Below are 23,170 nucleotides of genomic sequence, written 5' to 3'. Positions count from 1 at the left end.
TACAGTGGTACCTTGGATTACGAGCATAATCCATTCCAGGAGAATGCTCGTAATCCAAAATGCTCGTTTATCAAAGCAAAGTTCCCCATAGAAAATAGTGGCAACAGCAACGATTCGTTCCAGAACCCGGGGTCTGTACCTGTCGGGTGCCGGGTGCTGCAGCGCTGTCTCCTCCTCCGTCCGTCATCCAAAGAAGAACCCCACAGTGCCGCTTCAGGGGGATGCCTCTAATGTCCGCCAGCCGCCGGAGAACACCGCAGTGCCGCTTCAAAAGGATGCCTCCTTCATCCGCCGGCCAGCCCTCCACTTCAAATGCCCCTCGCATGCTGGAGAGCCCCCACCCGATCCCATGCAGCCGAGCTCCACCACACCCACACGCCGCGCATGACATGCCTAATGCTGATGATTGATGTTGTGCGCGTCACACGCAATGCGCAGGTGGGATGGCACCCGTCCGCGCAGGCCCAGACAGAGGTCCTCCAACCTGCGGAAGGCACCCGACGTGGAAGGCTGGCCGGAAGACGGAAGAGGAATCCCCCGAAGCGGCACTTCCTGAACTGTAAGTGCTCGTTTATCGGGGCAGTGCTCAGTTTGCAAGTCAAAGGTTTGCTGAGTGTTTTGCTCGTCTTGCAAAACACTCGCAAACCGAGGTTTCACTGTACGTATCTGTGCTCCTGAAAACATATACCCCCTTTTATTAAACTGCACAAGTAGTTTTTAGCGCTGGGAGCCACGCTGAACGCCCCGCGCTGCTTCCAACATTCATAGAGTTCCTATGAGTGTAGGGAGCAGCATGAGGCATTCAGTGTGGCTTCTGGTGCTAAAAACTGCTAGCGTAGTTTAATAAAAGGGGTCCTTTGTGTATGTATCCTTGTAACCCATTCTGGGCTCCTGGAGAGGAAGGGCTATAAAAATGAATACATAAATAAATATTATAATTTGTTTTTTTCTGCCTGTCTGATGTAGTATGGAAAATATTTCCATATTATTTTCCTTTGCCTGTTAAGGAACAAGATAGCCCCAATAATGTGGACTAAAATAATGAATAATGTTTTCTATATAGATGTATTTTCCTTTTGGTTTTTATACCCTAATATTTTCTTGGATTTTGTTATGTATGGAACAAATAGAAATAAAGAAAAACAAAACAAAAAGAAATGGTTGCCAGCTGCCTTCAAATTTGTCTGACAGACAGACCCAGTCATGAGTTTACTTCATTTCAAGTACAGATTTATAGAAATGCTTTATGGAATTCAAAGAGAATCTGGAAGCAGTTGACAACCCTAATAATAAAATATTTTTTTATATACAGTGGAACCTTGGTTTATGAGCATAATTTGTTCCAAAAGCATGCTCGTATACCAAAATACTCGTATATCAAAGCGAGTTTCCTCATAGGAAATAATGGAAACTCGCTTGATACTTTCCCCCCCCCACCTCCCCCTGAGGCTTGCGGCGCTGCTCGCCCCCCCCCCCCCCCGCCCGCACCAGCACCCCGCCTGAACAACTTTAAACTTACCCCTCCCCCTCGTCTGGCACTGGCATGCAGCCCACAGGACGTGCTGGTGCTGCTTATAGAACTTCCTGCCTCTGCCGGGCATTGAGCATGCATCTGCGCATGCTTAAGGCCTTCTAATTCTCCCTCTCGCCCAGATTCTCAGAGATCTCTGAGATTCTCGGCGAGAGGGAGAATTAGAAGGCCTTGAGCATGCGCAGATGCATGCTCAAGGCCCGGCAGAGGCAGGAAGTTCTTCAAGTTGCATCGGCACGTCCTGTGGGCTGCGTGCTGGTGCCAGATGGGGTAAGTTTCAAGTTGTTCGGGCGGGGGGTGCCAGTTCAAGTGTGGGGGGGGCGGCCTTTGCGAGCGAGGGGAGCCATGCCAGTTCTTGGGGGGGAGGGGTGCTCGCAAATCGAGTCAACACGGTTTGCGAGACAAATTTTGCGAGAATGTTTTGCTCATCTTACAAAACACTCGCAAACCGGGTTACTCGCAAACCAAGGTTTGACTGTACTGTGATACAGGTGACTCTTGCTGTATGCAAAATCTTTTCCCTCAAGTTTTTATTGGAGACAGAAGAAATGCCAAAAGAAGTAATCCAGCAGTCTGTATTCAGTGTACAAAGGAAGCATGATTTATGTGAGCATGGTGTCAAGTTATGAGTTTAATAAAGAGACTTCTGAACAATTTAAAAAAAGAAATTTAAAACAATAAGGAAAAAGCATGATTTCTTTTACAATTCCTTAAGAAATATTGGTCTGTTAAAAAAAACCCCAGAGAAACAGAAATTCACAAATAAAAGTCTGACTCCTGCTGGAGTTTTAATTAAATCCTGGCTGACTTTTGCCTTCCAGCGTTGAAATAATAAGTTTTACCTACGCAATCGAAAGAGACAACTCCCAGAATACAAATTTCTTTTAAACGGCAATGGAAACAGTTCAGCTGCTCTAGTAGTCAATTGAAGCATTTTCTTTGCATGTTCCTGATTTCTGCAGAGTATTTAAAATTGCTCCTCCTCAAAAGTAAGCAATTCACTGATTTGGAGTAGGAAAACGAAAAACCTTAAAACTTCCCACTTCAGAAATGATTACTTGTTTTTCCAAACCCAAGATCAAGGCAAATTGCATTGCAGGTAGAACAGATAGTTCAGAGGAAATCTACATTTGTACTTGAGACTAGAGAGAAGGAGCCATCATTATATGCCAGAAAGGAACCACTTTGGTAACAAAATCTTTAGAGTAAGAGCCAAAACTATAACAGGACAATGTACTTATCACCCTAGTCAAGGGGGCATCCTTCTTCAATGACACACCAGAATTTGCTGATGATATAGGCATCCTGACTACTCAGATGCTCTCAAAGGTAATTGAGTGACAAAACTAAGGTCATTTCATCTACCTACAGTGCAAAATAACAAAAAGAAAAAACACTTTTTACACTGACATTTGTTCATTCTTCTACTGTTAGGAACATAAGAATAGCCTTACTGGGTCAGACCAATGGTCCATCAAGCCCAGTAGCCCATTCTCACGGTGGTCAATCCAGGTCACTAGTACCTGGCCAAAACCCAAGTTGTAGTCATATTCCATGCTACCAATACAGGGCAAGCAGTGGCTTCCCCATGTCTTTCTCAATAACAGACTATGGACTTTTCCTCCAGGAATTTGTCCAAACCTTTCTTAAAACCAGCTACGCTATCCGCTCTTACCACATTCTCTGGCAACGTGTTTCAGAGGTTAACTATTCTCTTAGTGAAAAAAATTTCCTCCAATTGGTTTTAAAAGTATTTCCCTGTAACTTCATCGTGTCCTCTCGTATTTGTAATTTTTGACGGAGTGAAAAATCGATCCACTTGTACCCGTTCTACTCCACTGAGGATTTTGTAGACTTCTATCCTATCTCCCCTCAGCTGTCTCTTTTCCAAGCTGAAGAGCCCTAACCTTTTTAGTCTTTCCTCATTTGAGAGGAGTTCCATCCCCTTTATCATCTTGATGGCTCTTCTTTGAACCTTTTCTAGTGTCGCTATATCTTTCTGGAAAGGAAAACATTATAATTCCATTAAATTAGATTAGTGATCAACTTATAGCTCCAATAAGTACTAGGTATCCAGATGGTAAAGGGGTGAAGGAGAGTATCATGGAAGAGTAAACTAATCTAAGCTCCTCTAATAATGAACCTATTTTTATGAATTTGTGTGATCTCTTTTGGTTAAGATACCAAATTCCCTATATAAGTGGCTGGCTTCTCTCCAGAATCTAGAACATACCTTGTTTGTCTTTAAGCCTTATATGTCCTCATATATCGATATATTAATAAACAATTGTTAAACTGAGAACAGGCTAGTGTATACTTGTTTCTACAGTGGGACAGTTAGCACACACTAATTCACCCCTTATTATGTGGTTGCTTCCTTTTAGGTTCCCTGATGATGAGATGTGAAAGCCTATTCCATAATTTCATCTAGGTGGCCAGATTCCATTATAGAATGGCAGCATAACTTGGTATTGGGCCTCTTAATATGTCAGCGCCTGCAGTTACACCAACCATAGACCTGGGATAAATGCAGGCATCTAAACACAACCGGGGCAAGCACAACTTACACTATTCTATAAGTTGTGCACCTTAGTTTCAGCCCTGCCCATGTCTCATCCATGTAAATGCCCATGTGAACACACCCATGCTTATACATGCAATTCCTGGATTCTATATATGGTGCCTAGATTTGCATGCCAAAATTTGGGCACGTTCCTGAGATAAGCATGCAAACTAATTGGCTAATGAGCCGATTGACGTCAATAATTGGGTGCTAAACAATTATTAAAGTTAACTGGCACTCATTAAAAATTTGAGCACACATCTGGCTGCATGCTAACTCTAAAAACAGGCAACTCAAAAGGGAGCCTGGCCATGGGAGGGACATGAGCATGTCTCAGTGCACCTAACTTGGCCACCAGCATTTACACCAGGTCTGAGTAGTGTAAATTTACCTGCAAAAGGAGAAATATTCTGTACATTAAAATGCACGTTTGGCAACTAAATGTGGGCGTTCAGTTATGGAATTATCTTTTAACTGCATAGCTTATGGTGCTGGAAATGTGCAGGTTATGGGGTGGGTAATGGGTGTGAAGTTTACATTATAGTTAAGAAGTAAGTCGAGTGCATCCATGCTATGAGTACATATAAAGGCAGATTTTAGAAAGAGTATACAGATCGCAGTTGATACATCCAGGGAGAAGAGCCTAACACCTCCTCCTTCCTGGAAGACCTGACTGCTGCCTCTACACCACCTCAAAATACTACTAGTTTTCATTCAAAGAATAGGAGTTGGTCATAGTTTATAGTTTACTAGTCTTTAAGCCCGTTACATTAATGGGTGCTAGAATAGATGTGTCTGTCTGTGTTTCTTTCTCTCTCTCTCTCCTTGGCCGCTGTCTGTATCCTTCTGTCCCCCCCCCCCCCTGAGCAAAGCTGTCTGCCCCCAGGACACACCTCCCCCCCAAAGCAGGCCCCTTTCCTTCTTCCTAACTGTCTCTCCATGGCCCTCTTCTGTTCCCCCCCTCCGAGCAAAGCTGTCTGTCAACAGCACACCTCCCCCCCAAAGCAGCCCCCTTTCCCTCTCCCTATCTCTCCATGGCCCCTTCTGTCTCCCCCCCCAGCACACCCCTCCCCCCAAAGCAGCCCCCTTTCCCTCTTTCTATCCATGGCCCCTTCTGTCTCCCCCCCAGCACACCCCTCCCCCCAAAGGAGCCCCCTTTCCCTTTCCCCCTGGCTCCCGGTATTGATTCCCTTCTTACCCTCCCAAGATCCAGGCATCTTCCAGCCTGCTCCTCTTCACCAAAGCAGCCTGCAATTGTGGTGGCCGGCTTTAGCGAACCTCGCAGGCTGCTCTCCAACTCGGTAGCATGTTCCCTTTGATGCGATCCCGTGCATCAGAGGGAGCATGCTACTGAACCAGGAGAGCCTGTGTGGTTCTTTAAAGCCGGCCACGATCGCAGGCTGCTCTGAAGAGGAGGATCAGCGGCGGCAGTGGCGAGTGAGGGCGGGAGGTGACACGACGACTCCTTCTTCTGCACGGAGGTGGAGAGCAACTTGCGAGGTTCGCTACAGCGGCTGGTGAACCTCAGCAGGCCGCTTTGAAGAGGAGCGGGAGGGAGGAGTCGCTGATGTCTTCTGCACAGTCACGTGCAGGCGCCATGAGGACTGGCACAGAAGCACACCTCACGGCGCCACCGCTCATGAATTTTCAAGAGCACATGCGCCTCTAGCATTTTATTATTATTGATTAAAAATTTGATAACACACTTTACAATACATTTCAAAGTGTTGTACAATTAAAATAAATAATAAATAATGAATAAAAACAATACAGGAACATACATACTAAGGGGGGGGGAAGGAATAGAACAAAAGGGAAGAGTGGGAAAAATTACAATTCTTAAAAAAAATGTAAATAATAATTTAAAAAACAGGAAAGAAACGAAAGGAAAGGATTGGGAAGAGTTTTAAAATTGATAAAAAATAAGGATGTATTAAGATAATATAGGATGCATCAAGATTAGATGGGATACATCAGTCATATGCATCCCTAGTTAAACCCTTAATTAGATGTTAACATAAAACATCTATATTCTTTTTTTTTTCTGCAAAATATATTTTTATGATTCTTTAATCCCATGTCTCTTATTTCAAGTTTGAAGCGTTTTCTCCTGTTTTTGATATCTTTCCTCTCTTAACAGTACCTCAACGATTTCTTTTCGGTCTCCAGTAAGCACTTTTTTCAAGGACAAAACTCTTTTTACACAGGTATGTGCAGCAACTTGATTTAGAAATAGCAGAAATCTTCATTCAAACACCCCCCTCCCCCCCCCCCCCGTACTTGTCTGAGAATGAAGTACTTCACTGTTTAAATTTTCCATCTAGATCATGCATTAATTATGACTTGATAAATTTTTTTCTTCAATAACAAAATGTTGTTTCATACGTCAATAACTCAGATTTCTTGTTCAGACCAGTCCAAACAGATGTGAAATGAGGCAGGGAAGAAATCTGAGTCATGAACATTTCAAATTTATCCTAACTCACAATCTGTCCTTGTTTGACTTTCATTATCCAAAGATCCCTAACATCTAATTGATGCTATTTTTGTTGTGTGCATGACATTTCAGCATCCTTTCAGCCCTCTCCTCCTTCTCCAAATTACAGTGGCTCTATTCTTGTTTCCTGTTCTCCTTGTAACTAGGACTTCTATTCTTAGGTGTTTATAAATTATAATTTAAGTTTGTATTTTCCAGCTAATTAAGGGTTCTTTGAGAGTAGGAAAATCAGGGCTTTTGGTGTTTTCTCAGAACAATTGCCATTGCTGAGTAACTTTTGCAGTAGAATTTAGTAAACATCTATTTATTTAAATGTGCATATATACCTATGTGTGTGTATATATATACACACACACACATAGGTATATATATATATTTGTAAGTGTGTGTATAAATATATATATATAACCTGCACTATCTGAGATGCTAGGCAGGAGGCAAATGAATATGCTTAATAAAATACAAATATGCAAAGACATTGTGGAACAAATATATTGAAATAGAAGAAAATGTAATTGTCTCCATTGTCTACTTGTCTGCTCAATTTAAATATCAACAAAAGCTTGCTGAAATATTTAAAAAGTCTGTTTTTCTTTTCTTTTTTGTAAGATTTAATGTTCTTAATAGATCTTATGTAGGCTGAATATGGGTTCCTTAATTTGGGACTGAAGAAGTTTGGGACTGCTTTGATAAAGCTAAGTGACTGGTTGTTTTTTTTTGCCTTTGGAGGCTTTTTCTTAAGTCCTTTGGAACTGTTTCACGTGTCTGGAGCACTAAACAAGTTGGGGAGAGAAAACTATCTGGCCCACTGATATAAGTGGAGGTTTTTGTTTTTTTAGATCAATGATGACAGTGAGCTTACTATTATACAGCTTCGAGCTGGGATGTGACACTCCTGGGTTTTTTTTAGGTCTTTCTCCACTAAGACAGAATGTTGAATTGTGGCCATGCATTATTGAACCTCCAGACAGGTCTATTACAATCTTGTTCCATCATTTCAAATTTTATCCAGACCCCCCCATGATCTGATAAAATAATTGGATCTATGGTAGCCTTCCTGACCTGCTGTACAAGATTATCTGAGACAAAAACATAATCAATCCTAGAAAATGACTTATGAACATATGAACAAAGAGAAAATTCCAGAGCATCAAAATGTAGAATTCTCCAAATGTCCTTTAATCCACATACTTGAACCAAATAATCCAATCCTAATGACTTTAAACTTCTACTAGTTTTTTTATCCAACAGAGGATCCATAACAGCATTAAAATCCCCGTCACCACTAAATTAGAAGTAGCCAGAGGTAAAATAAGATGTTGGAGTTTTTAGAAAAATTATATTTGATTCGAATTAGGACCATAAATGTTAAACAGTGCCAGACTATCTTTACCCAAGTTCATGTCCACATGTACCCATCTGCCCATAGAATCAGTTGAAATCAAATTAAATGTTGAATCACATTTTCTATTCACTAATATAGCTACCCCCGCATTCTTACCCACAGTAGGAGCATAGAAACAATGCTTGACCCAACCTCCTTCTAACTTTATAGATTCTATGGTGGACAAATGGGTTTCCTGGATATAATATATATCATGTTTTGTTTTTTAAGAAAATTGAGCGTTTTTTTTCCTTTTAATAGGGTGATTGAGCCTATTGACGTTTAACAAAAATAGTTTCAAATACATTGTGAACTTTTAATTAATATAACCAAAATAAATAAACCCAAAGTATTTAATTTAAACATTTTGTTATATCCAATGCACATCTATAACCCCCCAATATAACCCCCTCCCCCTCCCATCACCCATCCCCATAAATAATACAATTACTTGAGAGCACCCAAATAGACAAGCAATCAACAGCTCCCTCCAGGTAAATGCACTCCATTAGTATCCCTCATGCATACATTAATTTAATTGTATATATAAACTAAACAAAGCATGTTAAAAAATAAACTAAGTAATTAATTGAAACATCAACAGCATGTACTCATAAAATAATTTAAAAGGCCCATATATTTCATAAATAAGTTAAATTAATCATAAATATGGAATATAGAAAAAGGAACTACCAATAGGTGAATACATCAAAACTCATGTTCAATTGTTCTCACATGTTAATCAAATGTATTCCTTGCAGGAAGATGTCAAATGTTAAAAACCCTAATCGAAAGATTTTTTAAAATATAAATTCAATATAATATAAAGGAACAAATCATGACCTATTCAACTAGTAATTACAAGACAAAGATATTATAAATCTAGTAATTCACTTAAAAATCTAGAAATTCAGATAAAAGAACTAAAAATGTTATATAACTATATAATTTATGTTTCAAACTTCTCAGTTACCAAAGACAAATCATAAGCATTCAAGCAAAAAGAGTGCTTATATACATTACAACATGTTTCCTGAGTGTTAAAATAAAATCAGAGGAAGATAAAGTGATCTCACATAAGTTTAAACATTCTTCCTTAGGATCCATTGCCAAGATCACTCCATCAAACTGTAAATGATGCAGACAAACAAATCTCTCATTCCCCTACAGGAAGTAGTTTAGAGGGTTGGAACATCTCATTTTCAACCAATAACAACAAACTTACTAAGAAGATAAGTGTCCCGCTGACTGTCATCTAGTATCATAAGTCTAAAAACTTTCCCTCTTTAACTTCCAGCATCATGCCAAATGTATATGATATAAGCCTCCCTTTTTTTTTTCTTTACCCCTTTAAAGGCAAAATCCCTTTATTTCTAGCCTACCTTGTGTTTAGGGATGAGACATTTTAACACATTTTAATTCAAAAATAAACCAATACAGTCATTAATTCATTCCATGACCTCTTATTGATGTTGTCCCATAAAGCCTTTTGATTTGGCTTCCTTTAAAGTTGTTCAAAAGATTAGTTAAATTGCCGATAATGGTCTATAACCCTAAGATCCTCTTCCATCCGTTCCTTCACTTGAAGCTAAAATCGCATCCATTCAGTTCTCAGGCATCGCCCATACCTAAATTCCAGGCAATTACCTGAACATCCAAATGAAAACAGAGGAAGGTTTCCCTCAAATGTCCAGCAGTTCTCTTTCAAAAGCAATCAGACTTCTATTCTTAGGTGTTTATAAATTATAATTTAAGTTTGTATTTTCCAGCTAATTAAGGGTTCTTTGAGAGTAGGAAAATCAGGGCAGGAGGCAAATGAATATGCTTAATAAAATACAAATATGCAAAGACATTGTGGAACAAATATATTCAAATAGAAGAAAATGTAATTTTCTCCATTGTCTACTTGTCTGCTCAATTTAAATATCAACAAAAGCTTGCTCAAATATTTAAAAAGTCTATTTTTCTTTTCTTTTTTGTAAGATTCAATGTTCTTAATAGATCTTATGTAGGCTGAATATGGGTTCCTTAATTTGGGACTGAAGAAGTTTGGGACTGCTTTGATAAAGCTAAGTGACTGGTTTTTTTTCGCCTTTGGAGGCTTTTTCTTAAGTCCTTTGGAACTGTTTCACGTGTCTGGAGCACTAAATAAGTTGGGGAGAGAAAACTATCTGGCCCACTGATATAAGTGGGTTTTTTTTTGTTGTTGTTGTTTTTTAGATCAATGACTGTGAGCTTACTATTATACAGCTACGAGCTGGGATGTGACGCTCCTGGGGTTTTTTTTAGGTCTTTTTTTCTCCACTAAGACTGAATGTTGAATTGTGGCCAATGAGTTCTTCTCCCTAACAGAAGACAGTTGGGTTGTGTATTTTCCTTAATTTGGTCCCATAATGTAGCATACGGAGGACTCGTATATTCCTCCAGTTTTACAGAGTGGAAAGATGTGACATCCAAAAGATCTCTCTCTCTGCTAATCTTAGGGCTCCTTTTACAAAGGTGCGCTAGCATTTTTAGCGCACATACTGGATTAGCATACGCTATTGTGCGCACTACCCGAAAAACTACCGCCTGCTTGAGAGGAGGCGGTAGCGGCTAGCGCACATGACATTTTAGCGCACGCTATTCTGCGCGTTAAGGCCCTAAGGAGAAGGTACATTTATAGGCTTATTGCGACCACTAAGAGTACAGGTACATTATTACTGATGATGTTAAAGATCATCTTAAAACACATTATCCATTCAATGGAAAATCAATGAAGTTGTGCATTTTTGTGCAGCTCAAATGTCATCAGAATTATAAAACGAAATCCAAAAGGCATAACAAAAGTATTTTTATCCTGAGATCCTCATAAGATATATATGTACTATTCCCAGGCTCAAAACCCAATCTTTAAAAAAACAGGTTTTAGAAATACATTCTTCAAATCATTCATCAAACCATTCTTACTAAACTTAGAATATATCAAGAATTTAATCAAAACTTCAGAGATGTCACACTAGGCTCAGCTATCCTCTCATTGCCGAGAGATTTACATTCAGTTGATTCGGCATTTGAGGGAGAGTCCTTGATAAAGCCGCTGTCATCTGGCGAAACATGTCAGATTTACTCCCCTGGGCCGACGGACAGAATGTGTTTAAGCTGCTTGATTAAGATAAGTAATTTATTCACCCTTATAAAAGTGTAATGGGGGTTTCAAATAAAGATTTATACTAAAGTATTTATAATTTCACAAGTTTTACTATATTTAAGGGAATTAAAACTAAGACTAAAAATAACGCTTTTTTTCAAAACTCATGAGGAGGTTGGTGTGTAAATCTCTTGGCAATGAGAGTATAGCTGAGCCTAGAGTGACACCTCTGAAGTTTTGATTAAATTTTTGATATATTCTAAGTTTAGTAAGAATGGTTTGATGAATGATTTGAAGAATGTATTTCTAAAACCTGTTTTCTTAAAGATTGGGTTTTGATCCTGGGAATAGTATATATATATATATATATATATATATATATATATATATATCAGAATTATAAAGGCACATAGAGAATGGAAGATCCAACACAAGGGGAGAGGGGTAAGAGAGTAGAGTGCTGTTTATCCAACAGGGGGAAGAATGAGAGAGTACTAGAGTCTTCCAATGTTTATCCAAATTTCTGACTAGCATACAGTTTTGCATATGCAATTTACAGAATAAGATTAACTGTGCACCTAACTTACTAGATTAATTGGATGCTAATGGACATCAATTATTGGCTATAATTGGTATTAATTAGTGCTAATAGGCATTAATTATCCTTGGACAAGCAGGCAGCCTATTCTCAAAGATGGGTGACTTCATCCATGGAGCCCGGTAAGGACAGTGCTAAAGTGTACTGTCACTTTAAGCTTTAGAAAGCTTTGAGACTGCCCACACTGTGCATGGACAAGTGCCTTCCTGCCCAATGCCAGCTTTTTTGTTTTCCGCAGAATGAAGAAGATGTATCTGGACTTCATCCGGTCAACGTTGTCTTCCCGCTTCATTTTCATTATTTTCTTCGTCTTAGTTGTTTTTTTTCTTTTAAACCTTTTATTTCCAAACAAAAATTTCTTTATGTTCACCTTTGGGGCCTGTAGGCAATTTTAAAACCTTTGCCCTTACCATGTAGCCCATTGTTTACCTATTGGCTGCATGGCAATTAACTGATACTAATTCATTAGCGTGGATTAGTGCATCTTAGTAAGAGGACCTCTAATTTTGCAATTCCTGCTTAGCAAAGTCTTGTATTAAGTTGCAGTACCTGCAAATTTTATTATATTTTAATAAAAGTCCCCTAAATATCAAATTGCCATTTAAAGCATCTTCTTTCCATTCTAATGCTGCAAGTCCATGCAAACACCTTTTTGTACTAGCTTAAACCCAGGCTGCATCCTGAGTCCCTTATTTCCTGTGGCAGCTCTGGCATAAATTTTGTGGCAAATATCAATCGCTACAGCAAACTTTCAAAACTTGTGTGATCAATCTGTGACACGTTTTAATTAATTTACCCCTCCTCCCATTTACAAAACCGCACAAGAGGTTTTTAGTGCTGGCCGATGCACTGAATGTTCTGTGCTGCTCCGACAGTCATAGAGTTCCTATGAGCATTGGAACAGAGCATTCAGCGCACCTGCTGGCACTATAAACCTCTTGCGTGGATTTGTAAAAGGGGGGAGGTTAAATGATTTTCAACATTAAACATTTATTAAGTTTATGAAAATAAATGAGCCATTAAAAAAAAAAAATAAGGCCCACAAAAATTTTCAAATATCATGTATATTCAGCACTGCTATGAGACAAACTTGGTTTTTTCTGTTATATAGAATTTTTTGGACCCCAGTTCGTTTACAAAAGTCGGATAGTTCAAAGTCTAATAGATGCTGGCACTGACATCTTGAAGTAGGGACACTGGACCATTTGTTGTTTTATTGTCCCTTGATACTCAATTTTTGGCAATCAATATGGGGGAAAATTAATATGGTACTTGAGGCATCGATACCATTATCTTACGATATGGTCCTATTTGGGACATTGTTGACTGCTAAGAATCCAATAGACATATACAAAAGCAGACTTCTTCTGATCATGACAGGAGTGGCCATACAGATGATAACTATTTATTTATTTATTTATTTATTTCGATTTCTATCTCATTCTCCCAGAAGCTCAGAATGGGTTACAAGTAGACATTCACAATCATTTGAAAACAGACTAGTCATGACAACAAATAGGTTACAGTAGACAATAACAGAGCTTATTCTAGAGACCAGACTGGTCATAGCGAAGAGTACTAGGAGAAGTATTTTGAGGAGGCAGTTTTTAATGGCCCAATTGGTGGAAGAGGAAGGTCTTTACTGCTCTGCGGAAGAAACTAGAAACTGGAAAAACTGTGATAGGCTAAACCATTCTTTTTGATGGGAAAGAATGTATGCAGAACAAATGGGAAATAATATAATTTTTTTTTAAATATGGAGTCCATTAGAGACATTTGTTAACTTAAAGACTGATTAATTGATGAACCTTTAATTCCTTGATGATCTTTATACACATCCAGGGAGGGTGGGAGGGAGGGGGGTAGGGGGAGTAAAGTATTTTATTTATTATCTGTTTGAGAAGATAAGTGCTGTTTATGTTTTTCTTCTGATTGTATACTTTGTTTACGCTTTATATAAGTTTTGAAAATGAATAAAGATTTACAAAAAAAAAAGTGTTGGTCTGAGCTAAAGATCAAATGCAAAAAAAAAAAAAGAAGGTAACGGGATCTCTACACATCCAGATTGAATCATGATGTTGTGTGGTGTTAAAAGATTGGAAGGATATTGTCTGCTCTTTTTCTTAAAGTTCTGCATGATATTTCCCTGCTTCAGGATTTATTGTGAACTATATGAGATGAAATATTACTTTTGTGCATTTTTTTTTTTGCTTAGATCATATCGTACGGATAATATTGTATTTCAGTATTTCCTTATCATTTTGTATGTAATGAAATGATAAATAAACAAAAAAAGTAAAATAAAATCAGAAATAATTTAAAAATCAGAATCAAACATTTGAAATGTGCCCAGCACCTTACAGAGAACTAGTGAAGGGTTTTCAGAACCTCTGTAATGTTCCCACATTGCTGTGCCACAGTAATTAAACAAGCAGCTGCATTCTGAATATTTTAGCAGTCCAATCTAAAATATGTTGAAATAGTCAATGCTTGGAAAAATCAAGGCCTGCTTTACAGTTTGAATTTTTATTTATTTATTTTTAAAAATCTATTATAAATCTCTTATTTCAAAGAAGATGCAAGTTAAAGAACAAGGTGCAGAGCATTTTTAAAACATGGGTTCTAAGGGGGAATTTTGCATCTACTGTAGTATAGTTCCAAAGTATTATATTTCATGTCTCACTGGTACACTGTGACCAGCAGCAGGCAAAAGAGAGGATGGAGGTACAAAGCCTACATCATTCCAAAGGATCATGGCTTCTCTCTCCTCCAACATAATTAATAACCCTTTTCATAAGAAATCATTTCTCAAGTTGTTTAAAATCAGCATGCAATTGTAAAGTAGCTAAGTTGCCAATTAAATGGAATGGAGTCAAAAATAAAATATCGTCTGCATATTCTTTTGTTACAGCTTTTTACACAGCCGTGTCCAGAATAGATTGAAAAAGGCTACTGAAAGTGATGATCCCTGTGGGATTCCTCTTGACAGAGCATACCATGCAGATTTACGGCCTTTCATTCATACCTGCTGTTGGCAATTTGTCACACTGGAACAAACCCAATTCAAAACAATACCTCCTATCCCTATAATATGCACCAAGATTGCTGACTGGCACCAGTTGTATAGAGAGCGGCAGTATTCAGCTGCTATCCATGCAGCTATGTGGTCCTAAATTAAACTGCAAAGCTGTGCAGATATCCCCTCATTCTATAACAGGAAACTGCACCTATATTTTTTAAATACCAGCACTTAAGTGTGGGGAATATACAGTATACTTATAATTGTATTCTATAATTTAAGCATGTAAATGCAAGGGGCCAGTTAACGGGGAAAAGCATGGGACGGTGTAACCCCTGTGCAAATAACTTATAGAATACTGTAAGTTTTGTGGGGTCATTGACAGTGGCCACTATCACGATTCCCAGGTCTAGACAGGTGTTCTCAGGAAAAATGTCCTGTCTGAGGCAGTTGTCACTGGATCAGCTGATCTCCTGGAAAGATATTTTGCTATCTTTAGGAACTAACTACCCCCCCCCCCCCTCAGCATTTCCTGCTTTAAATATACCCCTACCTATATAAGGGGTTCTTTTATTAAGGTGCGCTAACTGATTTAGCACGCGCTAAATGCTAAGGCATCCATTATATCCTATGGGCATCTTAGCATTTAGCGCATGCTAATCTTTAGCAATGCGCTAAATTGGTTAGCACACCTTAATATAAGGCCCCCTAAAGGAAATTTCTCAGGTTTTCTTTTTCCTCCTTCGCCTCTCAAAATACTGAGGACGGATAAAGCTACCCCACCCCCAATGAAAGCAAATTTTCTTATCTTGACACTTCTTGCCCTGTGACATATTCTGTTTTCTCCTGTATAGAAAAGGATCAGGCCACTGAAACACCTACACCAGGACAACAAAGACTGGAGAGAGCGAATTTCTGGATATATTCTGGAGGTAAGAAATACTTAAGGTCACAAACTCATTTTAGAGAAGGTATTTAACTTATCTGACCATACACTTAATGAATCTCAGATCTCAGTTGTGTGTGTGTCTATAATTTCAACAATATTATATGTTCTCAGATATTTTAACTAAACTGTTTGTTTTTTAATTTTATTAATAATTTGGGACATCTCAGAGAAGAAAAATGATAATTTATCTCAATAGTGGTAATACTGCTAAATTTTCCTTTTTTCGACCCAGGTCTAATGATTCCTTTTGCAGGAGTTGGCCAGGAGGTCTGTCTTCAACTATTTCTAGCCTATCTGCAGAATCCTTTATTTTCTGTCTTGATTGTTAAGATTGTGAGCTCATTCGAGCAGGGACTGATTAGATTGTGTGCTCATTTGAGCAGAGACCGTCTCCTTTGTGGCTCTGAACAGCACTGCATGCTTCCAGTAGCGCTCTTTAAATAATTAACAATAGTGGTAGTAGTCAGTTCTTGGGAAAAGGATGTCCTTTGCTCCATCTCCTATGTACTGTATAATGCTCCGAATGCTAAAGGTGACCTATTTAAACTTACTAGAAACATTGAAGATTATTGACTATTTTTCTAATACATCAATTTCCAATACTGATAGTTGTCAGAAGAGACAGTGCCAAGCATCCTCCAGGCACCACTAACCCACTGATAATCATCTTTGAGAAATGAGTTTTCAGAAATATTGAGATATCAGAAAGTAAGACTTTTTTCAAACTAACCAAAGAAGAAAGCTGTTGCTTCACTAATGAGTGACCCCCCCCCCCCCCCCCACTAATGAGTGACTTCCCGGTCTCTTCGATCGACAGCCCAATATCTCCTAATTGTTCCTTCTTTAAAAATGATTGGCACTAGAAGACATGATATGTTCTCAGTAATGGCCCCCCAATTATGGAACGCTCTTCCCCAATATATCAGAGAAGAAAAAGACCTCAGTCAATTCAAAAAACTACTAAAACGTTATCTTTTTAAAGATGCATTCAATCTCTAGCTTTTTTACTATTAGACGCAGACATTAGGGCTCAGTTTTATTACCCCATCCTATTGTTTCATTCCTTGTTTTGTCTCTTTTCATAAACAGTGATGATGTAACTTTACCCTTCTATCCTTCTCGTTTCGTGTATGTCTTGATAGTGTTAGTTTTAAGTCATTTTGATTACTTATATAAACCTGTTTTATGAAGTTGTAAATCGCTTAGTAACTGGAATAAGTGATTCATCAAATATAAATAAAAACTTGAAACTTGAACTTGAACTTATTAAGCAGGCAGACAAAGGTAGGGCTGTTGTTATGAATAAGAATGATTAAGATTAACAGACAAATTCAGGATGTTAACTTTTACAGTACCCTGAAGGGTGATCCTACCTCTGCATTACAAAAGAAAATGGACTTTGTTAGAAATTGGTAAAGCTGCAGGGTATTTGATGGAAAAGGAGTATAATTTTCTTCTTATTCCCTTTCCAAAGATTCCAGTTATTAAACTGTGAGATAACCACAACAGAGCTAGTGGAATGTAACATATGTACTCGTACAATTCCAAGTGAATAGTGTGGCACCGACGGACCTACTTATACGATGGTCCCACACAGTGCTCAGGATAGCCGGCGTCTCACGTGCTTCCAGTAGAAGTTGGAAGTCCTGCTGGTTTCTTAGTTATTCAGGAAATACCAAAAAGAGTCAGGAACACAGAAGTTCAAAGCAAAATAAAGTCTCAATTTATTGAGTCCACAAAACCCTGCATAGGTTTTAGTCCATTCTTTCCATGAACAAAAGCAAACAGGAACAAAAACTGGGTTGTTAAAGCAAACACCCCACACCTTCCTTCCAAGTATCACAGGTGAGTAGTTCCTTAAACTGTACTAGATCAATCTTAATGAGTCTGCCTTAGCAAGCAGGCAGGAATAAGGCTATAACACTTCCTTTCAAGCATGGAAGTGTTGCACCCAGGCCTGGATTGAAGCAGGCCGGGCCCCAACCAACTCAGAAATAGTTGGTGGGGGAGGGGAGTAGTTGAATCAACTAATTTAAATCTGTGTTTAAACAGAATGCCACAAATGGCCCCACAATCCCTCCCAAGGATCTTGTGTGGATTCTCCCCACTTCTAACACCCCTGCACAAAGTCCTTATTGTAATCCCCTTAATCCTAAAAAGGGCAAACAGAAACAAACTTTCCAGAAAAATAAACTTGAATAAAGGTTTCCAGCTTTAAGCACCTTGTAGTGAGCCCAGCACTGCTCAATGGCTCCACACAGGTGCCAACAGGTTCCAATAAACAAAACCCCAAAAAGTTCAACAAGTTAAGCACAACAAAAAAGCAAAGGACTTGTACTTAGCTTTCCTCCATAGCACAAGGTTCTGTATCCATGCTAGCGTCCATAAATTCCATGGACTCTGATTCAGCTGGCTGGTTGGCTTCAGAGACAGGGGCTGCATCAAGCATTTCAATATCCTGGAAATGTTGAGGTTTAGGAGAGCTATCCTGCAAACCTCCTTCCTGGGCTGACCCAGGGCAGACTGCCTGATTCTTCCTCAGTGCTGCCTCAAGAGCACTGAGGCGACCACGCCCTGTTCTATGAGGGGGCAGGGCAACCTGCAGCTTCTGCTTAGGTTTCCCAGGACTTCTAATTAAGCCCTGCAGCTGTGTGTTAGCTGAGCTAGTGGAATTGTGCTGAGGCTGTTCCAGGCTGTTCCCCTCATAATCCTCACCTCCCCAGGGTTTTGTAAACTGGGTTTTAAATGGGAATGCAGAGCTTTCCTTATTGATGGAGTCTAGCCTGTCACACTAGTTGGCCCTCTTTAAGGCCAGGCTAGGTTTAGGCAGAGCCTTCCCTGGCACAAGCTGAGCTTTAGGGCTAGGGTTGTGACAATAGTTCATCCATACATACAGCAGTGCTTGGCCTTTAGTCATGTGTTAGCCAAGAGGTCAGAAACATTGATGCTCCATTGCAAGATTGCACCATCGAAGAACAATGTGCAGGAGTGTGCTTTCTTTGGACAGATGGAATGAAACCTTTCGGGACATGAAGGAGCCTATTCTGGTGTATTTCCAAGTGCATGGGTAAACAGTGAAAATTACTATGCATTGCTGCAAAATAAACTTAAACCTGAAATTCACAGCAAAAGAAGAGGAATGTTGTCCAGAACAGTCTTGCTGCACCGTGACAATGCATGTGTTCATACAGCAGCAGCAACAGAAGAGATGGTGCAACAGCTTGGCTTCAAGCATCTACATCCTCTTTACAGCCTGGATCTGGTGCCTAGCGATTATCACATCTTCAGTCCACCGAAGCAGACGCAGCGAAGTCACAGATTCACCTCTGATGATGAAGTAAAGGAAGTGGTGCTCACCTGGCTTTGGGAGCAGACAAAAAAACTTCTTTTCTAGTTGAAAGATACAGCAAATGTGTGATCTTATATGGGACTGTAAGGAAAAGTGAAATGTTCACGATCGTGAGACCAGCACCAATAAAGTCTGTGTTGGGTTTTCTGAGGCAACTGGATGCGAAATGTGTCAAGACCCGCCTAAGCCTTTACTCCGCTCCAGCGCAGATAATTTTTTAAAAATAACGAATGCAAAATTTAACTAGCAAGATGTTGGAAAACTTATCAAATGCAAAGCCATGTTATGTGCTGTGATTGAAAAAAGGAGAGTTTTTCCTGCTGCTGGAGCTCTGTAAAGTCTGGTCTCTCACAAACTATTTTTCTGAGCACTCAAAAAAACACATGCTTCATTGTATTTGAATTAATAATCATTGAGGACTCTTTTTTGGTTGTTGCATTGTATCACATTGTCCTTGATGACACATTTGGTTATTAAGGGCCTCTTCCATCAAACTGCGCTAGCAGTTTTTAGCGGAGAGCCGCGCTGAATGGGAACTCTATGAGCGTCAGGAGCAGCGCGGGCCATTTAGCGCGGCTCACTGCGTTACAAACTGCTAGCACAGTTTGATAGAAGAAGCCTTAAGTATCTCCAGTGTGTTGGGAAGATATATGAATGACAGCAGAGTGACAAAGAGGATCAAAGCACACGGCAGAGAATCAGAATAATCAAGATATTTTTCATATGGACCCAACACAGTCCATGTTTCAGCACCAAACACCTGTATCAGAGGTCATTCAGTTAAAATGCCATTACAAAGAATCAACATTTCCTATCTTGTAAAGAATTGAAAAACACAATACTGAGAATCAACGTCTCCAAAACTCCCAATTGCTATGAAGAGTTCAGACTTAATTGAATAACCCCTGACACAGATGTTTGATGCTGAAACATGGCCCGTGGCAGATTCATCAATAAACCACTTTCTATTGTTCTACACTTGATGGCCTCGGATTTTTAGAGACAGAGAGATCTTCACTGGTAAGACTTTGCTCGGAAATTGCTTGTAAACTTGTGGAAAGAGAGATGTAAAGTTAAATAGCTAAGTTCAGAGACTTTATTTTAAGAATTAGCAAGGGAGTTTAAAGGAAAGATTTTCTTAGCATTGAAAGTTACAACTCCTTCTCGTAACCCCCTATCTGAACAAAGTTAGTTTCATTTTTTTTAAGTCTTTTGAATGAACACTCTCCACACCTGTCTTAATAATTATTCTGGGAGATGATGCAGTATATAAACTTAAGGTTTAGTTTAGTTTAGTTTAGAATATGGCCTTAAATCTACATTTAACACGTATAAAAAAACAGTTACTTAAGAACTTAATGGTGATTGCAACCAAAACAATTTTAATTAATTGAAAAGACTCCTCTAAACTGGAATATAACATATGGTGGAACATGGTCTGTTTATATAGCAAATATGAGAAAATATACGCAATTAAGGGATCCTTTTACTAAGGTGTGCTAGCGATTTTAGCATGCGCTTAGCGCGCACTACAATACCGCACATGCTATACGCTAATGCCTCCATAGAGCTTGCATTAGTATTTTCATTTAGCGCGTGGTTAGCATGCGCTAATCTTTAGCGTGTGCTAAAAACACTAGCGCACCTTAGTAAAAGGAGCCTTAAGTGTAGCAGTATGAAGAAATTGCAAAAGATTTGGAACTGCTTAAAAGTGGACATGACTTCTTCAAAAAATGTACTTCAAAAGACTCAGCAGGATATGGTTTCAGTAAAACAACTCCAGGAAACTATAATTAAAGACAATTTAAATCTTAGAAGAAAAGTGGAGCTATTAGAGAATCAGGCGCGTAATAATAACTTGCGACTGATAAACTTTCCAAGAATAACTATGATTACACCTAGAGATATGCTTAGGAGATATCTAATAGAAATACTGGGAGTTCCAGAAGATAATCTTCCACCATTTTCTCAAGTCTATTATCTTCCCAGTAAAAAGTCGCATCAACAGCAACCTGTTCCTACTGAAGGACAAATATTGAATATTACTGAGATATTGGAGGTCAGACAAAGAAGTGGTAACACCTGCAACATTAGTAACGACTTTAGCTCCTTCTAAAGATAAATCTTGGTTATTGAGACTATTTTTTAAGAATAAACAGAAGGAATTTCTTGGTTGTAAATTTCAAATGTTCCCTGATGTTTCAAGGGAAACTCAAAAACATAGACGTGATTTTCTTTTTTTGAAACCGGGGGTCACCTCATTGGGGGCTCCTTTTATCTAAGACAAGGGTGTCCAACCTTTTGGCTTTCCTGGGCCGCATTGGCTGAAAAAAATGTTTCTGGAGCCGCACAAACGTGCAAACGCTGCAACAAGACAGAGGAGGGAGCCGGCAAGACGGTAAACACTCGGGGGCAGCAGAAAAAAACACTGCTTCGCCCTCGACCGGGGCCGCAGAAAATACTTCACGGGGCTGCATGTGGCCCTTGGGCCACAGGTTGGACACCCCTGATCTAAGACATCCTTGTAAGTGCATAGTCCGTTATCATTCCATTAAATATGTATTCTTTGAGCCTCAACATTTGATTAATTTTCTGGCTATGTCCCCTCTGGACATGGAGAAAATTCAACTTGAGCTCTAAAAGAAAATAGTAACTCCCTACCCAATCTATAGGCATATTCTTACTCTTCTTGGTTGTTTTCTTGTTTTTTTCTCGCAAATTAATTCTTGGATCTAAAGAGGACTTGAGCTAATTTCACCATAATAGTTTTTCTTGTAAACTACTTAATTTGTCAAGTATGGATTTATATGATTGTAATATGTTTGGTTAAATTTGCTTTCTGTACAAGTTTTACTTGATATTATATTGAAATCAATAAAATACTTAAATATAAAAAAAAAAGATTTGGAAATGCTTATTGAATAAGGAGAAAGATTTGTAATGTTTCTGTTTTCATTATGTTATAACAACCCTGATATTTAGCTTAGTTCATAATTTTATTTTATTTATCTAATAATTTTGTTTTCGCGAAAAGCAAATTTGATCATGTCTCACCACTCCTGTCTAAGCTCCATTGGCTCCCAGTAATCCCCAGGATCCACTTCAAATGTGCGTGTCTGGCCTACAAGATCCTACATGGCATCCTTCCTGCCGTTATCCCTCTATCCTGGAACTCCCCAACCCCTACTTCCTCCAGATCCTCCCAAATTTTTAAACTATCCTTCCCTTCCTTAAAAGGTATTTCCCATGCAGGCAAACTTGGGTCATCCCTCCCCTTTAGAATCACTGAGATCTGGAATAACCTCACCTCCCCACTCCGAACCTCAAGCTCCCTCCAACTCTTCCGCAAACACCTAAAAACCTGGCTATTCTCAAAACTGTAACACTTCCCCCCTCTTAGGCCTCTCACCTTCCCCCTTCACACCTAACTCTTTAATCTCTCCACTGTAGTTCCTCTCTCATCCTTCTTCCTGTAAACCGTGCCGAGCTCCGCATTCGTGGAGATGGTGCGGTATATAAACCCAAGGTTTAGTTTAGTTTTGTATTTTGCATTTTTAATTAGTTAAATTGTATTAGTATTCAAATGTAATGATTTATTTAAATTCAATAAATTTTTGAAAAACAAAAACCAAAAAAACGTAAAGAAACCAATACACAAGAAAGTATAAAAATACAATAATAATAATAGTCAAACATGCTTCTGCTTGTCATCAAAAGCAAAACAGGTACATACGTGCAACACAAACACTAATACAGTGATAACTGGATGTCATATGATCATCTACTATAACACCAGAAACACTCTCCATTTGTAAGCACTAAGTCCAGTATGGCCCCATCTCATGTAGGTTCCATTACCAAGTGCTGAAACAATTCCCCCTGTAGAAAATCCAGGATCTTTCTATTTCTAAGAGACCCCACAATATGATATCTCAATCACCTATAGTAAAACTTCCCCTTTTGCAACTAAATTTCGAGAGAATGGTATGGCGACCAGATTAAATGATGTAACAGTGGAGATGTGAGGTTATGAGCGAATATTACATAGACCCCCACATTTAACTAAATCGAGATAACGGTTTTTAGTGCTGAATGCTGTGCGCTGCTCCCAATGCTCATAGGAACTTTACTAGCGTCGGGAGCAGCATAG

The sequence above is a fragment of the Geotrypetes seraphini genome, chromosome 2 (genome assembly GCF_902459505.1).
Source record: "Geotrypetes seraphini chromosome 2, aGeoSer1.1, whole genome shotgun sequence".
In the NCBI taxonomy this organism is placed as follows: domain Eukaryota; kingdom Metazoa; phylum Chordata; class Amphibia; order Gymnophiona; family Dermophiidae; genus Geotrypetes; species Geotrypetes seraphini.
This window is presented reverse-complemented; position numbering follows the sequence as displayed.